The sequence below is a fragment of the Pelodiscus sinensis genome, chromosome 19, assembly GCF_052426305.1.
Source record: "Pelodiscus sinensis isolate ZL-2025 chromosome 19, ASM5242630v1, whole genome shotgun sequence".
NCBI classification, from domain to species: domain Eukaryota; kingdom Metazoa; phylum Chordata; order Testudines; family Trionychidae; genus Pelodiscus; species Pelodiscus sinensis.
This window is the reverse complement of record NC_143070.1, coordinates 5703003-5723248: the sequence shown is the minus strand read 5'-3', so window position 1 is coordinate 5723248 and position 20246 is coordinate 5703003. Positions and strand designations below refer to the sequence as shown.

Genomic DNA, 20246 nt, shown 5'->3' with positions numbered 1-20246 from the left:
TGTGAAAAAAAAACAAAAAGTTTAGAGCCCTATAAGCATAGTAAAAAGAATAAAGTAAGAATACAGTCATTAGAAAGTTCAATTAATAAGAATGAGAAACGTTTTCTTTAGAAAGACGAAGCAAGTGATTTGAAAGTATGTGAAAGTGAAAAATAGACTCTGTAAGAGTGTAGAAAGAATTAAGCGATTGTTGTAATTTATAAAAAGAAACCTGCTTTAAAAAGTGACTCCTTGTTCCTTGCAGCCTCTTTCAATAATCCAAGCAAAGAAACAATCAAATTTAACTATTTAGCTACAGACACTTTTGTTAAATCTGCAAAAAGAAAATAAAGAATTCTATTGACACTTAACTAGTTAACTGTATAAAAGAATGAAATCTATACATTCAATCCTTAAAGTTAAATTTACTCTTTAAGAAAACAAATAATTGTTTTAAGAATCCAAGCCCTGAAACTTCCCTGTGTCTCTGTTCAAAGCTGAGTTAATAACACTTTTAGCTTACTTTCAAATCCAACATTATATGTGAATACAAGCTGCCTGGCTATTTCAAAAAAATATAAAACACCTGTCCCCTCAAGTAAATTGTCCAAATACAAACAAAATATTTATAAGCGCCCATTTAACAAAATGTAATGTCAATATTATTATTACTATAGTCATAGAATCATAGAATCATAGAATAATAGGACTGGAAGGGATCTCAAGAGGTCATCGAGTCCAGCCCCCCACCCTCAAGGCAGGACCAAGCTCCGTCTACACCATCCCTGACAGATTTCTATCTAACCTGTTCTTAAATATCTCCAGAGAGGGAGATTCCACCACCTCTCTTGGCAATTTATTCCAATATTTGACCAACCTGACAGTTAGGAATTTTTTCCTAATGTCCAATCTAAACCTCCCCTGCTGCACTTTAAGCCCATTACTCCTTGTCCTGTCCTCAGAAACCAAGAGGAACAAATTTTCTCCTTCCTCCTTGCGACACCCTTTTAGATATTTGAAAACCGCTATCATGTCCCCCCTTAATCTTCTTTTTTCCAAACTAAACAAGCCCAGTTCATGAAGCCTGGCTTCATAGGTCATGTTCTCTAAACCTTTAATCATTCTTGTCGCTCTTCTCTGTACCCTTTCCAGTTTCTCCACATCTTTCTTGAAATGTGATGCCCAGAACTGGACACAGTACTCCAGCTGAGGCCTAACTAGTGCAGAGTAGAGCGGCAGAATGACTTCACGAGTTTTGCTTACAACACACGTGTTGATACAATCTAGAATCATATTTGCTTTTTTTGCAACAGCGTCACACTGTTGACTCATATTCAACTTGTGGTCCACTATGACCCCTAGATCCCTTTCCGCCATGCTCCTTCCTAGACAGTCGCTTCCCATCTTGTATGTATGGAACTGATTGTTCCTTCCTAAGTGGAGCACTTTGCATTTCTCTTTATTAAACCTCATCCTGTTTACCTCTGACCATTTCTCTAACTTGCTAAGGTCATTTTGAATTATGTCCCTATCCTCCAAAGAAGTTGCAACCCCACCCAGTTTGGTATCATCTGCAAACTTAATAAGCATACTCTCTATCCCAATGTCTACATCATTGATGAAGATATTGAACAGTACGAGTCCCAAAACAGACCCTTGCGGAACTCCACTTGTTATCCCTTTCCAGCAGGATTTAGCACCGTTAACAACAACTCTCTGACTACGGTTATCCAGCCAATTATGCACCCACCTTATCGTGGCCCTATCTAAGTTATATTTGCCTAGTTTATCAATAAGAATATCATGCGAGACTGTATCAAATGCCTTACTAAAGTCTAGGTATATGACATCCACCGCTTCTCCCTTATCCACAAGGCTCGTTATCCTATCAAATAATAATAGTCTTAATAAGTAACACTGTGTATGATTCTTTTAAAGAAAAGAAAAGCTTTTTGCTTGCTAGAACAGTAACTAGCCAACACCTTGTGCTAAAGAAAAGCATTATAGCTTCACACATTAAGCCTGAGCTGTAGTACAAGAAAGAAACTGAAGCATGCCACTGTTGGGGAGAGCTAGCAACTCTAGAAGTAATTCGAGTAGAAAGTCACGAGTACCGATAAAGCGCCCTTGTTCTTGTAAAGTTGTAGCTCACTCGCCCATAGAAATAGTAAGGAACTAGCTGTAACAAGTTCCCCTAACAGATCTTAAGCAGTATTTTAAGTTATAATAGACCACCCCGACGAAAGTAGAAATGTTTTTTTGTCTTTCAGATCATCAGAAAGCGCTAGTGCAGCTGAAGAAAAACAACAAACAACAACAACAACAACAAAACATAGTTCTGTGTCATGACATAATAAGTTTGTGTTCTGTCCAAGTTTGTCTTGTGTGTCTTAATTGTAATACGCATTGCAAATATTGTTGTGTGTAAGATATTGTTTTAATGAAAAGATAATTTGAGTAAAGCAGAAGCATTAATTTAAACCAACAAAATTAATAATTAAGCCCAATCAATTAGCAACTCTAAACTTAGTCAATTAGAAACTTTAAAATTCAGTGAAAAGATAATAGTTTAGAAATTGTTTAAGCTAAGAGAATGTTAACAATGTCTCCACAAGTGAACAAAAAAAGAACTGAAAAGAAGCAAAGAGTGCATCACGTGAACAGAAAGACTAAGAGTAAAGTACCAGCCCTCTCCCCCACCAGATTAGTTTTGCTTTAATAGCTACACAAATGAAATATTTAGCTTCTGTAAATTTGCACACCAACCATAAAGTAGTTTAGCCAGAGTGTTACCCACCAGCTCTGTGATTCTTGGGGAACCAGAACATGGTCACCTGTCAGCCTTGTGCTCTTGGGGAGTCAGGGAGTGACATTCATGGAAAACCATCCCCCTCCCTCAGGCCTCTGCTAGAATCAAAGACAAAGCAAAGAAAAGGCCGGGGAAGACACAGCTAAACTGCTTCAGACCAGGGTGATACAACTAAGGAAACACCCCAGCCTCATTTACATTAAAGATGGAACAGAGGGACATCTCATTAGCATACAGAATGGAGAGCAGCTCTTCCAAGCCAGGAACCGCACTGAACTATGGGACACCGAAAGCAGAGAAGCACTGCCTGATGGGAAATCCTTGCTCCAGATGCTAATGAACCGAGGCCTGCTCACACCCAAATTAGTCATTATCAGACCAATTCTAGTAACGATCCTATTGACATCTAAAATACTGAAACTGCCTAGTTGCATTGTGAGCTCGTTCAAGGAACATCCCCCATAACCAGGGATGATCAGTCTCCATTGTCTCTCCTCTTTCTCTTTGAACTATCTCTATAAAACTCCTATCCTTGCCCCAAGAAAACTGTTCTGATACCTGGACTTAAACTGCATCAGTTCCATTGAGACTTCTTCATCTCCTGTCTGATCATGCTGGGGGCTCTGTTCTGCTTGTCTCCTACCCTCTGGACCCCCCCGGCTACCATCACCATCTGGGAACCCCGATCAGTGCAAGCTCCATGGAGTGGTGAGGTCTCTCTCTCTCTCATCAACTATCTCTCTAAGCATAGCCTCCTGACCCTGCCCTATGTAAACTGTTATACGGTTATTTAATATTGTAATTGTTAGATTTAATATTGTAACTGTTTGATATCTATTCACTACTCAGAAATAAATCACTTTCATTGTTAAGCTGGTTGCTTCTCTCTCTTTCTTTCTCTTTTGCTCACTCTTCCTTAAGGGGCGGTGTTTTGGCTTCCCCATTCGCTCTGCAACAACGCTTCTTGTACCCAAGCAAAAGATCCCTGTAGTGCCCAAAATCCTGTGGGGTTTGCTCATCGTGTGGTTTACCAGTGAATGACTGTGGTGTGACAGTGGGGATAGGGGGTGCTGAACCTGGGGGCTTATGAGGATGGCAGCTTAAAGTGCTGTTTAATCCAGCCCACGGAGTCCAAAGGCACATGAGGGTGCAGTGTGACATTGCTGTGAAACCCAGCCAGGTGAGTCCAGGGACATATGAGGGGGTCAGCTTGTGAGTGCTGAGTACCCAGTCCTCTCAGATGTGCTCTGATTAGTGGGTGTGAGTGTCTGTGTGTGTTGCCAAGGTGGTAAGAACCCCATCCTGAGGAACCTAGTTCCTGCAGGAGAGCTCCAGTGGGAGGGGGAATTGGCAGCAGGGAGAATTCAGCTCCATATGAGAGCACAAGTAAGCACCAACAGCACACTGATAGAATTGTTAACCTTCCCCCAGTCCCATGAGGGTAACCCTGATAAATGAGCATACCCCAGAGTATTGGGCAAATCTGGTAACAAGAGATAATAAGAAATCTATAAGTAACAACACGAGCAAGTGAGACATCAGCATATTTAAGTAAAGATGCCCACAACAATGAAGAAACTAGTAACCTCACCATTGCAATAACAGCTATTTGCCCTGCTACTCATTAATGCCTAATGCCTTAAAAAGCCTCAAGAATTATAAAATTGCATAAGTTAACAATTAAACATCTGTGAACCATGCTTAGTCCTATAAGAGAAACAGTGACTCTAGTCAATGTAACCTCCTTCAAGTCACATACATAGAACAAATACACGCTAACAGCAATGGAACTGCCCCTCCTTCACACATAATGATTTTGTTTATTGTAACAACATGAACACTACGAAGACAAAGAATACACAGTCCTCTGAGTTAAAGTTTGTATAGAATATTGTGAAAAAGAAGCTAAACACTAACATCAAGCCACTGAAGTTAGACCTACTGACTCCCACGAAAGCTTACCACTTACTGATTTGAGTTTGTCAGTTCTCAGCAAGATACCATGGATTGCTTCAGTTTACTCTTATAGTTCTTTTCTCTTGGCTTCGGGGTTCTCTTTAACCCACTAGGTTAAATACAAAAGCCCAGACAAAAGTAACCCCTAAAGCATGGCTGTCATTTGTTAAACAATAGCCATTGCTAACTTGCCCTCATTTAGATATTATTAACCAAGTCATTAAAGACAAAATAGAGCCTCCCAATTGTGCATCATGCCCTGAACAGACCCCTGTCCCAGAACCAGGACAACTGTCACTAGTCCTTACCTTAGTGATGTTCCACACTAGTATAGACCAGCTGTGTGCTAGACTGGCTAATCAAATTAGCAAGTGCCTGATTAAGCAACGAAAAAGCTTAGCAAATACCATCACAGATTAGTTTAAGGCTAGAAACTCTGTCAGCAACACTTATGTCAGAGCCCAGAAATTGTATGAAAATCCAAACTAGTAGATGCAGTAATATCCAATGCCCGTAAAAGCCTAGACACCAGCCAAGCCAACCGATTGATCCTGAATAGTTTGAAAGATCTGTCCAGCTCTGTGTCCACTTCACTAGACCTAACCAGATATTTGGACCAGAGATTAATTAGATTGTTAATTAATAAAACTAAATTAAAAGTATTAGAAAGCCAGTATTGAAGAATAAGATAGCGTTAACCACCCAGCCCTTATAGTAGTGAGTCCCCATCTCCCCTGTGCCTACCCATGAGAGTAAAGAAGTAGAGAATCCATAAAGACCCAAAAGCCCACCTAGACAGAGCGTAGTATAACCTTTTGTTTTTAGCACCTCTGAAAATTCCTCACTCAGATCAGAATAGTAACCTCCCTGCCTGTACCAAAGCAAGAGCATATAGATAGAGTCGAAAGCATTGCTTATTCTGAAGGTGTGGGAGCCTTCCTATACCCAGAGATTGTTGCACCCACTTTGATAAAGAATTTTTATGTACCTGCCCATTTAACATCATGACGAATCTGCCTAGGTTTGATGTGGTTGTCTCAGAGAAACAAAAACATCGAGCTAGTCCAAATAAACAGTACCTACTGGTGTTTGACTACCTAAACAGATCACTCCATCCTGCCCCTCTACGTATCCGTCTGTGTGCATAACAGCCCCTCGCCAGATGATCCTGACAGTTGATGGAATGCGGCTCTATCGCACTTCAGCAGTGATGAGTAACCTAACATGAGATTCTAAGTAGCACAGCAGAAGTAAGTACCTAGAGGGTTTACTAGCCCTGCAAGCGAAGATCGAAAAGTTAGTAGCCAATGCCCAAAGATATATCGAAGCTAGCCGTCTGAAGTACACACAGATAAAGAAACACCGTAGACCATGCCAAACACCTACCTCTGCAGCACTCGACCAAGCAGTAAAAGTCAAGTCTATTATCATAAGCAGCGCCAGTAAAGTGATGAAATATCTTAAAGACAGAGTTGAATAGTGTTTGTCAAATTATGTAAGAAGTTTCGATTATAACATTTATAACAGTGCTAGTGCTGTACTCATACTTCCAGAGTAAATTAAAACCCCTTAAATTGTATTTAACCTAGTGGGTTAAAGAGAACCCCAAAGTCAAGAGAAAAGAACTATAAGAGTAAACTGAAGCAATCCATGGTATCTTGCTGAGAACTGACAAACTCAAATCATTAAGTTAGCCTGAGAAGCATGCGCTACAGCAGTTGCTGTGACACTAGTTCCCCTAGCAACCACATTCCAAAAAAGCCTCACTTTGATAAAGCTAGTACCAAACAACTAAACAACCACGCAAGATTGTTTTTATAGTTTGCTTTATTCCTAAGAAATAACCTTCGTTCCAAAAGAGCTAGCTAGCTTTTAGCTCAGAAGATGAAGACTCTTATGTCCATCAGCGAAAGACCGCTCTAAAAAGACCTTTACCAAGTTTTGCTAGCCACCAACACCGCTGTGATGTGCCAAGAACTGATTGTTAGCCAATGCTTCTCACTGCAAAAAGATCCCTCCATCTCGAAATGATCCTACCCCGATGCTGATAAGCCTCTCTCTTCTAGTCCTGCTTTCCTACCTGCTAGACACCAGAAGAACCAAAATATTACAAAGCGATGTGCTAGTAACCTCTCCCCTGCATGATGCTGAACCATGACTGTTTCAAGAAAAAAAAAGAAGAAAAGTCCGCTCCTCTAACCCCGTCAAAGCCCAAAGATTTCTGACTACAAAAAGACATTAAGAACTGACCCTAGTGAAAGAAGTGAAGTATTGTATATTGCCAAGGAGAAACTTGTGAAAGTAGTTTAAGTTTCTCCCTTTGATCTTGATTCTGTGCTTATAGACCGGTACCATTAGCATGTACCTGCCCTGCCTAATTTAGTTACTAATTATAATATGTTGTGTTATGTTACTAAAATTATAGAACAGCCCCATCATAGAATTATATTAGAAATAGTAATGATTATATTGCTTTTGCTTATTAAAAGTTTCATATTTAATTGTTATTGTAAAAGACGTAGTAATAAAAATAGCTTTTAAGTTTGTACTAATTATGTAATGTTTAATAAAAATAAAAGTTTAGAAAAGTAGTTGTGCTATAAGCACAAAAGGGGGGATTGTGGAAGCAGGAAAAAAGAATAAGAGAATTTGTGTGCAGCCATCTTGGTCTTGTTAACAAGAGAGCAAGAGTCAGGCTAAGTCTATGGCCTGACAACGCGAGATCTGTAATTGGACGCTGCCTTTGCCTCTCGCCTCCATACGGAGATAAGGATAGAACGCTGACTCTAGCAAGGACCTTGAGATAAAGAGCATCTGAGTGGAACTAAATAACCGTTAGCCATTAGTGTTTGTAATGAGGAGACTAATTGTTATTGTTATTATATCTAATAAACAGTATATAAACTGCTTCATAATTGCTTGTATTTGAAGATCTGCCTCAGAGGGGGGGGGGCTTCCCCCCCCTGTCCGAACCAGTTTTTCCCTTGCTGCAGCTCGTAATAAAACTGCCTCTGGCTACTTGTTGCTTACAAACTCAGAGTGAAGACAATGTTTTCTTCCACAAAGGCCCCAAAGGGTGGGGCCCACACAGCAATACAGAAATACATTTGGGCTGTGTCTAGACTGGAAAGTTTTTCCGCAAAATCATCTGATTTTGAGGAAAAACTTGCCAGCTGTCTACACTGGCCGCTTGAATTTCCAGAAAAGCACTGACAATCTCATGTAAAATCATCAGTTCCTATCCGGAAATACTATGCTGCTTCCGTTCGGGCAAAAGTCTTTTTCCGAAAGACTTTTGCGCAAAAGGGCCAGTGTAGACAGCACAGTACTGTTTTCCGCAAAAAAGCCCCGATGGCGAAAATGGCGATCGGGGCTTTTTTGCGGAAAACCGCATCTAAATGGGCCAGGATGCTTTTCCTCAAAAAGTGCTTTTGCGGAAAAGCATCCTGCCAATCTAGATGCGATTTTTCCGAAAATGCTTTTAACGGAAAACTTTTCCGTTAAAAGCATTTTCGGAAAATCATGCCAGTGTAGACGTAGCCTTGCTGTTTGCTTTGTTTACATTCAGGATTTTGGGGTGTGTCACTTGTGGGGCTTTGAATTCTTGGAGTTATATATTTATGCTTAGTTAAAAAAAACCAAAAACCATAGAAATTGCCTTTTGAGGAGCATTTCATGCCAGACACGACCAGGCCCCTACGGACAGATGTTTTAAGAGGTTTTAGAACCACATGAAGAAGTATCACGGTGCCCGCAACCTCGAAAACGTCTGGTTGGTGAATATTTGGGAACCAGGTTCTGTACACCCCCGAGGCACAAAAAGAACAGGCAGGTGCTGGAGAGACAGACCAAATAACTGGCTGCAGCAGGCCCCATGGGTGGCTGGAAGGAAATTGTAGGAGATTTGAGGGAAGCCCAGGAAGTCACTCAGCACTGCACTCCCATGACAGCAGCGCCACAGAAACAGGAAAAGTCCCAGCACAACCCTGGGGGAGTTTATTGGAGCCACGGGCCACTCTGACTAGTTTTCAATCAAAAATATGAATTCTCCAGCCCCCTCCCCACAGTGACAAAGCGGTTGAGGATGGAGAGCTCAGCGTCAAAACAATGGGAACTATAATTCTGGGAAAGGGGGGAGGAAAAGTCCTTCTGCCCCCCTCCCTCTAGTTTTGCAGCTGGCTCAGCCCATGGGGCAGGGGGGAGTTTTATCCTCCCCATTCCTGAGTCACCCTCTGCCCTGGCTGCAGGGCCTGGAGCTCGGATCCTCCCCGCCTCTGGTTCCTCCTCCTCCGTCCTGCGCACGCTGGGAGCAGCCCGGGGCCAAACCTTTCCCCTGCAGCGCGGGGGCACCGGGGCGCCGCTCCTGGGGGGTCTCTCTTACTTGCCCCCCAAACGCTGCCCGCCTCGCTTACTTCCTGCAGCCGGGCCGGAGCCAGCAGCGATCGCTTCCCCGCAGCTCCTGCTGCTGCTGCTGGGTCCTAGCGAGACACCCGCCGCGCTGCCCGCATCCCCGGGGTGTTGGGATGTCGCCCGAGCCCGTGGGGGCTGGGGGCTGGGTCCCCCTCTCCGGTGAGCCCTGCTCCGGCTCTGTCAGCCGCAGGCGGGGGAAACCCTGTGGGGTGAGGAGCGCTTCTGCCCAGGGGTCCCCAATCTTGGCCATGCTCACGATCCCTTCCAGAATGTAAGGGGAGCCCAGGATCTACCCTGCCCGGCCCCCGAGACCCCAAAGCCCCACCCACACACACACTGTTACTGGGCTGGGGCAAGGGGTTGGGGTTCAGGAGGGGGATTGGGTGCTGGTTTTGGGTCTCGGTGGGGCTTGGGTGCAGGAAAGGGAGTGGGGTGCTGGCACTGGTAAGGGTCACAGGGCTGGATCTTGGGTTGCTGGATCTGGGAGGGGGGTCAGGGTGCAGGAAAGGGTGCTGGATATCAGAGATGGATTGGGGGTGCTGGATCTAGGGGGGTTCAGGGCTGGGGCAACGGTGCAGGCGGGGGTGCTGGATCTTGGTGGGGGTCAAGAGTGCAGGCGGGTGTGCTGGATCTGGAAGAGAGGCAGGGATACAGGAGGGGGGTGCTGGATCTGGGAGGGGGTCAGGGATACAGGAGGGGGTGCTGGATCTGGAAGAGAGGCAGGGATACAGGAGGGGGGTGCTGGATCTGGGAGGGGGTCAGGGATACAGGAGGGGGTGCTGGATCTGGAAGAGAGGCAGGGATACAGGAGGGGGTGCTGGATCTGGGAGGGGGTCAGGGATACAGGAGGGGAGTGCTGGATCTCGGAGGGAGGCAGGGGTGCTGGATCTAGGAGGGAGGCAGGGATACAGGAGGGGGGTGCTGGATCTGGAAGGGAGGCAGGGATACAGGAGGGGGTGCTGGATCTGGAAGGGAGGCAGGGATACAGGAGGGGGTGCTGGATCTGGGAGGGAGGCAGGGATACAGGAGGGGGTGCTGGATCTGGGAGGGAGGCAGGGATACAGGAGGGGGTGCTGGATCTGGAAGGGAGGCAGGGGTGCTGGATCTGGGAGGGGGTCAGGGTGCAGGAGGGGGATTGGGTGCTGCCTTTGGGAGGGGACTCAGGGTAGGGCTCGGGGTGCAGGACAGGGTGTAGCGTGTAGGTTCTGGGTGGGGGGTCAGGAATGGGGGAGGGGCTGAGGTGCAGAAGAGGGTTTGGGGGGCAGGAGGGAGTATGGAATGCTGACTCTGAGATGGGGCTCAGGGCTGGGGTGGTATTTTGGGGTGCTGGCTCTGGGAGGAGGGTCAGGACGGAGGTAAGGAGTGCCAGGTCTGGAAGCAGGCACAGGGCTGTCAGGCTTGGGGTGCAGGAGAGAGTGTGGGCAGCTGACGGAGGGGTTTCAGGGCTAGGATTTGGGTTGCTGACTCTGGGAGGGGAGGTCTGGGTGCAGGAGGGGGTGCTGGCTCTGGGAGGGGGGGTCTGGGTGCAGGAGGGGGTGCTGGCTCTGGGAGGGGGGGTCTGGGTGCAGGAGGGGGTGCTGGCTCTGGGAGGGTAGACATCGGTATCCACAGATTCGCAGGTCCCCTCCCCCATTGCAAGACACTAGCTCGGACCCTTAATCAAATATCGTGTGCAGGAACAGGGGTGGGCTGTGTATGAAGCAGTGCAAAAGCCTGGAGAAGTTGTGCCTCAGTTTCCTTGCTTATCCTGAGCTGGGAGATGTCTACCCAGGTTTACTTGCCCAGTGTGCAGGGAGAAGGTTGGCCTAATTCGAACTATGCTCCTGCAAAGGGAATTCTTTAGCCCTGGCTGGAATTTCTTTTGTCCGCATGCACAGTCGCCAGCCACTCCCACTCCCCTCCCCCTACCAAGATTGTGGGGCTTGCCAAAAGGTGTCCCTCGCCAGGGGTCTGGGGAAAGTGAGTGGAAATGTTGGGAAAAGGGTTCAGCAGTGAAAAGTTACGACTATATGTTAACAAGATGACTGTTTGTGCATTGTGCTTAAAGGCCCAGATCATAGGGGCCTCTTCGTGCACCACCTTTGGAGACATTTCCACAGAGAAGGAAACATCCTAGAACAGAGGTTCCCAACTTTTTCGAGCATACGGACCCCTCTTCAGTCTATTAACATTTCTGCCCCCCCCCCTTCCTGTGGGAGAAAAAAAGAAAAAAGAGAGAGTGGAAAAAAAGAGACAAAAAAGAGAGGGAAACAAGAAAAAAGAGAGAAAAAAGAGAAAGAGAAAAAGAAAGGATTGGTCCAGCTGTGGTGGGCCTGCTCCTTATTTTTAAACTTTTCACGGCCCCCTTGCAGTACCGGCATGGACCACCAGGAGTCCGCGGACCACAGGTTGGAACCGCTGTTTTAGAAAAAAACTGGGAGGATTGGGTTTGCAAAGTGCTAAATCCCTCAGAGATCAGGAATAACTCTTGGAAAGGGAGCAGAGGAACGGCGAGGACAGCCGGAGCTTTGCCAGGCAGGCCACAGAACACGATTGGGATCATGGAGGATCAGGGTGAAATCCTGAAGCATTTAGCGCAGGAGCACCACGAGCTAACATGGATTTGTGCTGCCACCCCACTGCAGATTCAAAGTTCTTTCTCCAAGGACCTCCCCTCCCATTCCTTTCCCCTCTCTGGGAATCCTAATTTTCTTATGCACTCCACCCCCTCTCCCAGCTTTGAGTAGGGTCCCCAAATATCATAGGATCATAGAATAATAGGACTGGAAGGGACCTCAAGGTCATCGAGTCCAGCCCCCCGCCCTCAAGGCAGGACCAAGCTCCGTCTACACCATCCCTGACAGATGTCTATCCAACCTGTTCTTAAATATCTCCAGAGAGGGAGATTCCACCACCTCCCTTGGCAATTTATTCCAATATTTGACCACCCTGACAATTAGGAATTTTTTCCTAATGTCCAATCTAAACCTCCCCTGCTGCACTTTAAGCCCATTACTCCTTGTTCTGTCCTCAGAAACCAAGAGGAACAAATTTTCTCCTTCCTCCTTGTGACACCCTTTTAGATATTTGAAAACCGCTATCATGTCCCCCCTTAATCTTCTTTTTTCCAAACTAAACAATATGAGCAGGTCTAGGTATGTCTGCACTACAGAGAAGATCAAAGCTGCCACTGTCGATCTTCCAGGGTTCGAATGAGCGGGTCAAATGGAGACACGCTAATTCAAACTCAGAGGGGCGCTCTGGTCGATGTTGGTAGTCCTGCTTCCATGAGGAGTAAGGGAAGAGCGTACTCCCTTCGACTTCCCGCAGTGCGGACAGTGCCAAAAGTCGAGTTACGGTAATTCAACTTCAGCTATGCAATTAACGTAGATGAAGTTGCGTATCCTAATTCAACCTTCTCCCGTAGTGGAGACGTACCCTTTGTGAGTTGTAACCCATTGCTAGCACCTTTCTTGCCAGTTTTGGGGGGCGCTTTCTAGCATTTCAGTGCACTGCTTTCTGAGGAATACAGGTACAGTTTTATAACAATTCTACGCTTTTATTTACTATTTAAGAATCTCACAGACCAGTCACCGAGATCCCAGGTGCAGGCGCTAAAGGTATGTTCCTGGCTATGGTTGCATGGAGGTTAAGGTGCAACTATAACAGAGGTCTATTTCAGTGTCCCTCATTTTCACAAAGTGCACCCTCAAAGCCTTCCCTGATGTGGACCCAGTCCTTTGTGCGCCTGTCAGCGCTCGCGTCTGGATGCTAAATCTCTGCAGCCAAGTGCCGTGCCTCAGGGCTCTGCCCCAGAGCAAACAATTCCCCCTTAGAGTCACACAACTGATGCAAAGTGCAACACATTACAATAACCATGGGGATTGTGCGTGTGTGTGTGTATAAATAGATAAATATTTATATTTAGAGGTTTGTGTCTGTGTGTCTTTCTGCGAGTCCGTTTGTTCAAAACTCGTCCTAAACAGTAAGAGCCTAATTTGGTAGGTGGCTTCCACATCTCCTAACTTTAAAGCAAAGTCAGGGTTTGGTTGTGCCGGGAAAATGGGATTGCTTCTCACAAAATCATACAGAAAAGAGACAGAATCACCCGCTTTCTGTAACATAGAAAGGGAGGGGCTGTTGTTCAGAGGGACATGACACACAGCGTCCACTGGGGGCACATGGGGTAAGTAACCCCCCTACCCCCAACCCTTCCCCCCAGTCCTTAGTTGCATTGCTGGGGAGAAAAAAAGCCCTCCCCCCAGAGGTGGCCTGGGAGGGAGGGAAAAAAAGGCCTTGGTGGTCATGGGGGATTTTTGGGGAAAGAAAGTGCCCCCGGCAGCTGAGGGAGGGGCTGGGGGGAGAGAAAAAGCCCCGGCAGTCAGAAAGGGGGAGGGGACCTGGGGCAGAGAAAAGGTCCCTGGCAGCTGGGAGCAACCACCCTGAGTCCCTCCTCATCCCCCAACCATCCCTCTCGCATCATCCAGCCTCCTGCACTCCCCCTTCCTCACATCCCCAAGACCATGCCCTGATGCCTGCACCCTCCTCACCATCAGTCCTTCGAATATATTAAATATATATGGACCTAACCTCCATGAATCTATCTAGCTCTTTTTTGAATCCTGTTAAAGTTCTAGCCTTCACCGCATCCTCTGGCAAGGAGTTCCACAGGTTGACTGTGTGCTGAGTGAAGAAAAACTGCCTTTTGTTTGTTTTAAACCTGCTACCTCTATTTCATTTGGTGACCCCCTCGTTCTTATATTGTGGAAATAAGTAAATAACTTTTTCTTATTCACTTTTTCCACACCAGTCATGATTTTATAGGCCTCTATCCTATCCTCCTCTTAGTCTCCTCTTTTCTAAGCTGAAAAGTCCAAGACTTTTTAATCTCTCTTCATATGGGATTACAGGATGCTTCCCACAGGTATAGAATATCACAATCACATTTTACTGTCCCTGCTCCCACTTTTATAGCATCTGTTTAATTCAACCCATAAGGGACAACATGTCCAAACACGCAATATTTTTCACCAGGGCCCAGAGTGATGTCAAAATATCTGGGAATGAGACAATCCAGCCCCAAAGGGGGAAAACCAGCGACTAACACTCACTAACCATCACTCTGCCGTAGGAGAGGTGATCAGAAGCTCTAGGCTGGTTTCTCACACTCTTGGAAGTAGTGCATAGCTATGAGCGCCGACTTCCATGCAGGCTGGCAGAAAACCAGGCAAACAGCCTGAACTAGAGGTATGTTCTGTGCTTTGATTTCACCCGGCCAGTAACAAGTGTCAACTCATGGATCATTATGTCAGTCTTACCCCAGACTCGCAGACAGTCCCTTTCGGTTCTCCAGTCCGTTTTGCTGCCCACACTGGACATTGTGCTATATAAGAACAGCCATACTGGGTCAGACCAAAGGTCCATCCAGCCCAGTATCCTGTCTGCCAACAATGGCCAATACCAGATGCCCCAGAGGGAGGGATCCCAACAGGTAAACCTCACTTGGTCCCTCCCCTGTCTCCCACTTCCAGAGAAACAGAGGCTAAGGGTACCCTTCCTACCCATCCTGGCTAATAGCCAGTGATGGACCTAACCTCCATGAATCTATCTAGCTCTTTTTTGAATCCTGTTAAAGTTCTAGCCTTCACCGCATCCTCTGGCAAGGAGTTCCACAGATAGACTGTGTGCTGAGTGAAGAAAAGCTGCCTTTTGTTTGTTTTAAGCCTGTTGCCTCTTTATTTCATTTGGTAACCCCCTCATTCTTATATTGTGGAAATTAGTAAATAACTTTCTTATTCACTTTTTCCACACCAGTCATGATTTTATAGACCTCTATCCTATCCCCCCTTAGTCTCCTCTTTTCTAAGCTGAAAAGTCCAAGTCTTTTTAACCTGTCTTCATATGGGACCTGTTCCAAACCCCTCATCATTTTTGTTGCCCTTTTCTGAACCTTTTCCAATGCCAATATAGCTTTTTTGAGATGAGGTGATCACATCTGTACGCAGTATTCAAGATGTGAGCGTCCCATGGTTTTAAATAGAGGCAATAAGATATTTTCTGTCTTATTCTCTGTCCCTTTTTTACTTAAACCCCAAATCACCTCACTTCATGCCACTCCCAGGCCCAAGAAAGCAGTCAGTATCCCACATGGGACCCACATGGGTCAGTATCCCAGGTCCACACCGAAGAAGTGCAGGTAGCCAAATCTACAGAAAACTAGCTAAACGTTTCTCAGCTCAGAAAAGTGAGAGTTCTAGGGTATGTCTACACTACCCTCCTAATTCGAACTAGGAGGGTAATGTAGGCATACCGCACTTGCAAATGAAGCCCGGGATTTGAATTTCCCGGGCTTCATTTGCATGAAGCCGGCCGGCGCCATTTTTAAATGCGGGCAGTTCGAACCCCGTGCTGCGCGGCTACACGCGGCACGGAGTAGCTAGTTCGGATTAGGCTTCCTAATCCAAACTAGCTGTACTCCTCGTGGAATGAGGAGTACAGCTAGTTCGGATTAGGAAGCCTAATCCGAACTAGCTACTCCGTACCGCGTGTAGCCGTGCGGCACGGGGCTCGAACTGCTGGCATTTAAAAATGGCGCCAGCCAGCTTCATGCAAATGAAGCCCGGGAAATTCAAATCCCGGGCTTCATTTGCAAGTGCGGTATGCCTACATTACCCTCCTAGTTCGAATTAGGAGGGTAGTGTAGACATACCCCTAGAGAGGGCAGAGCAGGTAAAACACACGCACAGATGAGTTACAGTTTGCAGTTCCAAACGGTGGCAGCAGCATAAACTGTCATTTTCCAAAATGTTTTTTCAGGCTACTCTGCCTCCTCCCTGTAGAATCATAGAAACCCTCCCTGTGAGTGTCCACCCAGCGATGAAGGATCTTTCTTTTACTCCATGCTTGCAACGTCCTCTCAGAGAAAACAGGCAGATGGGGGTCAGTACTCGTGGGCTTTTCCTCTGATGACAGAGCGGGAGGGACGCATTTTAAGTCTCTGACCTCTGGTAGCCATGCACAATACCCGCTGACTTTGAAGTGAACAATTTTCTGATAACGTTCTTCATCTGCTTTCAAGTGACGGGAGTGGGAGGGGAGGTGTAGGTTGGAGAGTAGGAAAAACTATTTCCCTAGGAGGTGACGAGGAGTCCTGTGACACCTTATAGATTAACAGATTTATTGGAGCATAAACTTTCGTGAGCAAAGATGCATCTGACGAAGTGGGTCTTTGCCCACGAAAGCTTATGCTCCAACACTTCTGTTAGTCTATAAGGTGCCACAGGACTCCTCATTGCTTTTGCAGATCCAGACTAACACGGCGACCCCTCTGATATTTGTTCCCTAGGAGAGTGGGGAAGCACTAAGATGGGTTCCCTAGGGAGGGGGTGGAATCTCCATCCCTAGAGGTTTTAAAATCCCAGCTTGACAAAGCCCTGGCTGGGATGATTGAGTTGGGATTGGTCCTTCTTTGGGCAGGAGGTTGGTCTCTTCCAGCCCTAGGATTCTCAAGTTGTTTCCTCGTTTGAGGGGATATTCACTTACAGGGTATACGCAATGGAGATGTTGGCTACTACATTATAACTAGGGATGTAAAATCCTGTTTAATCAATTAACCAGATAAACGTTGGGTGGTGGGCTGCTCCACTGATTAATCATTGACATCCCTAATTATAACAAGATATAGGTAAGTGAAAACAATGCTCGTACCATCTCATGAATTGTCATGGAGTTTAAACTAGAGGGCTGTGTCTACACTGGGCCACTGATTCCGGAAAATCAGCCGATTTTCCGGAATAAGCTGCGAGCTGTCTACACTGGCCCTTGAATTTCCGGAAAAGCAACGATGCTCTACTGTACAAAATCAGCCGCTATTCCGGAAAAACTATTCTGCTCCCGCTCGGGCATAAGTCCTTATTCCGGAACACTGTTCCGGAAAAGGGCCAGTGTAGACAGCCCAGTAGTCTTTTCCGGAAAAAAGCCCCGATCGCGAAAATGACGATCAGGGCTCTTTTCTGGAAAAGCGCATCTACATTGGCCACAGAAGCTTTTCCGGAAAAAGTGCTTTTCCGGAAAAGCAGCCTGCCAATGTAGACGCTCTTTTTCCGGAAATACTTATAACGAAAACTATTCTGTTTTAAGCATTTCCGGAAATTCATGCCAGTGTAGACACAGCCGAGATGTAAAATCCCATTGAAAATGCTAACTGGTTAAACTATAGGTTTAACCAGTTAACCAATCCACAGTGTCGCGAAGGTGGGCACCAGTTAGCTAGTCACCCCAGTAATGCAGTGCTTACCAGGTAACCAGTTACCCCTTATATTCCTAGTTTAAACGCCAACCACACACTATACATTTCACAGTCACTTTGATCTCACTCTGTTGGTCCGCAATGGAGTGCAGGGGCTCCGTGAAAAGTTTAAAAATAAGGATCAGGCCCCCTTTTGTTTTCTCTTTCTCTCTCTTTTCCTCCCCTTGTCTCTTTTCTATTTTTCTCCTCTCTCTTTCCTGTTTCTTTTCCTCTTTTTTTCCTTTTGTCTCTTTCCCTGTCTTTTTCCTCGTTCTTTTTCTCTCTTTTTCGCTTTCTCCTTTTTCCTTCTTGTTTTTTCTTTTTTCCTCTTTTCCTCTCTTTTTTTTTCCTCCCACAGGAAAGGGGTGGGGGGGTCCATGACATTTTAATAGATTGAAAAGGGGTCCCTATGCTTGAAAAGGTTAGGAACCACTGATCTAGCCTATCCTAACACACAAGTGAAGTGGCCCAGAGCACTGGCATGAGCCTACACTTGTTCTGCCAGAGTCACAGTTTACACCAGGAAACCCGGCAAAGGTTAAAGAGATGGGCCTGCTGATCCTGACGACATGTCCTACCCCAGAGAGACCTTCGGAACTCCCCGCTAGAAACCTGAATGACAGGTGGGCAGCCTGGGATTACAGATCCAGACCCAGGGTTTTTCGCCTCCCACCCATTCTAATGCTGCCACATTCCCAGAATGAATTTTCTCCATCTCTCTGATCCTTCCAGACTACAGAAACCTCTGCACTACTATCCCTCCATGCAGGGATATCCTGGCCAGGCACCTGGACAACCTTCAGGTGTTTACAGACTCTGTGTGGCAAGTAGCCACTGTCCAGGAAGCCTCGGTGTGGGCACAGCTCTGTTTACTATCATCCTGTGATAGCAAGTTAGAGAAATGGTCAGAGGCAAACAGGATGAGGTTTAATAAAGAGAAATGCAAAGTGCTCCACTTAGGAAGGAACAATCAGTTCCATACATACAAGATGAGAAGCGACTGTCTAGGAAGGAGCATGGCAGAAAGGGATCTAGGGGTCATAGTGGACCACAAGTTGAATATGAGTCAACAGTGTGATGCTGTTGCAAAAAAAGCAAATATGATTCTAGGTTGTATCAACAGGTGTGTTGTAAGCAAAACTTGTGAAGTCATTCTGCCGCTCTACTCTGCACTAGTTAGGCCTCAGCTGGAGTACTGTGTCCAGTTCTGGGCGCCACAGTTCAAGAAAGATGTGGAGAAATTGGAAAGGGTACAGAGAAGAGCGACAAGAATGATTAAAGGTCTAGAGAACATGACCTATGAAGCCAGGCTTCATGGACTGGGCTTGTTTAGTTTGGAAAAAAGAAGATTAAGGGGGGACATGATAGCGGTTTTCAAATATCTAAAAGGGTGTCACAAGGAGGAAGGAGAAAATTTGTTCCTCTTGGTTTCTGAGGACAGGACAAGGAGTAATGGGCTTAAAGTGCAGCAGGGGAGGTTTAGATTGGACATTAGGAAAAAATTCCTAACTGTCAGGGTGGTCAACTATTGGAATAAATTGCCAAGGGAGGTGGTGGAATCTCCCTCTCTGGAGATATTTAAGAACAGGTTAGATAGACATCTGTCAGGGATGGTGTAGATGGAGCGTGGTCCTGCCTTGACGGCGGGGGGCTGGACTCGATGACCTCTCGAGGTCCCTTCCAGTCCTATTATTCTATGATTCTATATTCCAGAGCTGCTCTTCAACAATGAAATCGCACATCTCCTTGGGGCCTGTAAGTCCCTTCCCTCTGCCCCACTTGTCCAGCAAATCGCTTACGTGGGTCACATATGCCACATTACGCAGCCCAGCCCCTTTCTTAAGGGATCGAAATTTTACCCAGTAGGTTCCATGTGTGATCTGAAAGGGTGCATCTAGACTTCAGGGCTACGTCTACACTGGCACCCTTTTCCGGAAATGCTTAAAACGGAACAGTTTTCCATTATAAGTATTTCCGGAAAAAGCACGTCTACATTGGCAGGATGCTTTTCCAGAAAAGCACTTTTTCCGGAAAAGCGTCCGTGGCCAAAAAAAAAGCGTTCTGCAAAAAAGCCCCGATCGTCATTTTCGCAATCGGGGCTTTTTTGCGGAAAACACTACTGGGCTGTCTACACTGGCCTTTTTCGGAACAGTTTTCTGGAAAAAGGACTTTTGCCCGAACGGGAGCAGCATAGTATTTCCGGAAAAGCGGCTGATTTCTTACAGTAGATCGTCAGTGCTTTTCCGGAAATTCAAGGGGCCAGTGTAGACAGCTGGCAAGTTATTCCGGAAAAGCGGCTGATTTTCTGGAATAAGTGGCCAGTGTAGACACAGCCCAGGGTTTTTCCGGATAAATGGCCATTTTTCTGAAAAAAATTCGCGTACATCCACAGTGCAATCGCGTTCTTTCGAAAGAAAATTGAAAGAACGCGGGGATTTTTCTGACATTAGTAAACCTCATTCTACGAAGAAGAATGCCTTTTCTGAAAGAGCTCTTTCAGAAAAAGGCGTGTGGATGCAGAAGAGGGAGTTTTCTCGCAAGAAGAGGCCTCCAGGAAAAAGCACAGGTGCCCTGGTGTCCATTCCGCCCATAGTAATCACCGCTTACATGCAACAGAGCGTCCAATGAGTGTGGATGCTTTTCTTTCGAAAAAACAGATTGCTTTTTTGATGTGCTTTTGCCATGTGGACGCTCTCTTTCAGAAAAGGTTTTTTCAGAAGATCTCTTCCAGAAAAGCTTCTTCCGAAAGAAGCCTGCAATCTAGACGTACCCAAACTCTTAAAACCAAAGTTGAAAACTGACCAGAGTCTGAAGCATCGTGAATCA

At 46.0% G+C, this 20246-nt stretch overlaps 1 protein-coding gene across 1 annotated transcript in view; it reads right to left on the bottom strand.

Annotated features, from left to right (window-relative positions):
• The window catches only part of LOC142818212 (uncharacterized), a 56741-nt gene that overhangs the window by 28443 nt on the left and 8052 nt on the right, over positions 1 to 20246 (bottom strand). The gene's annotated exons all lie outside the window — the stretch shown is intronic.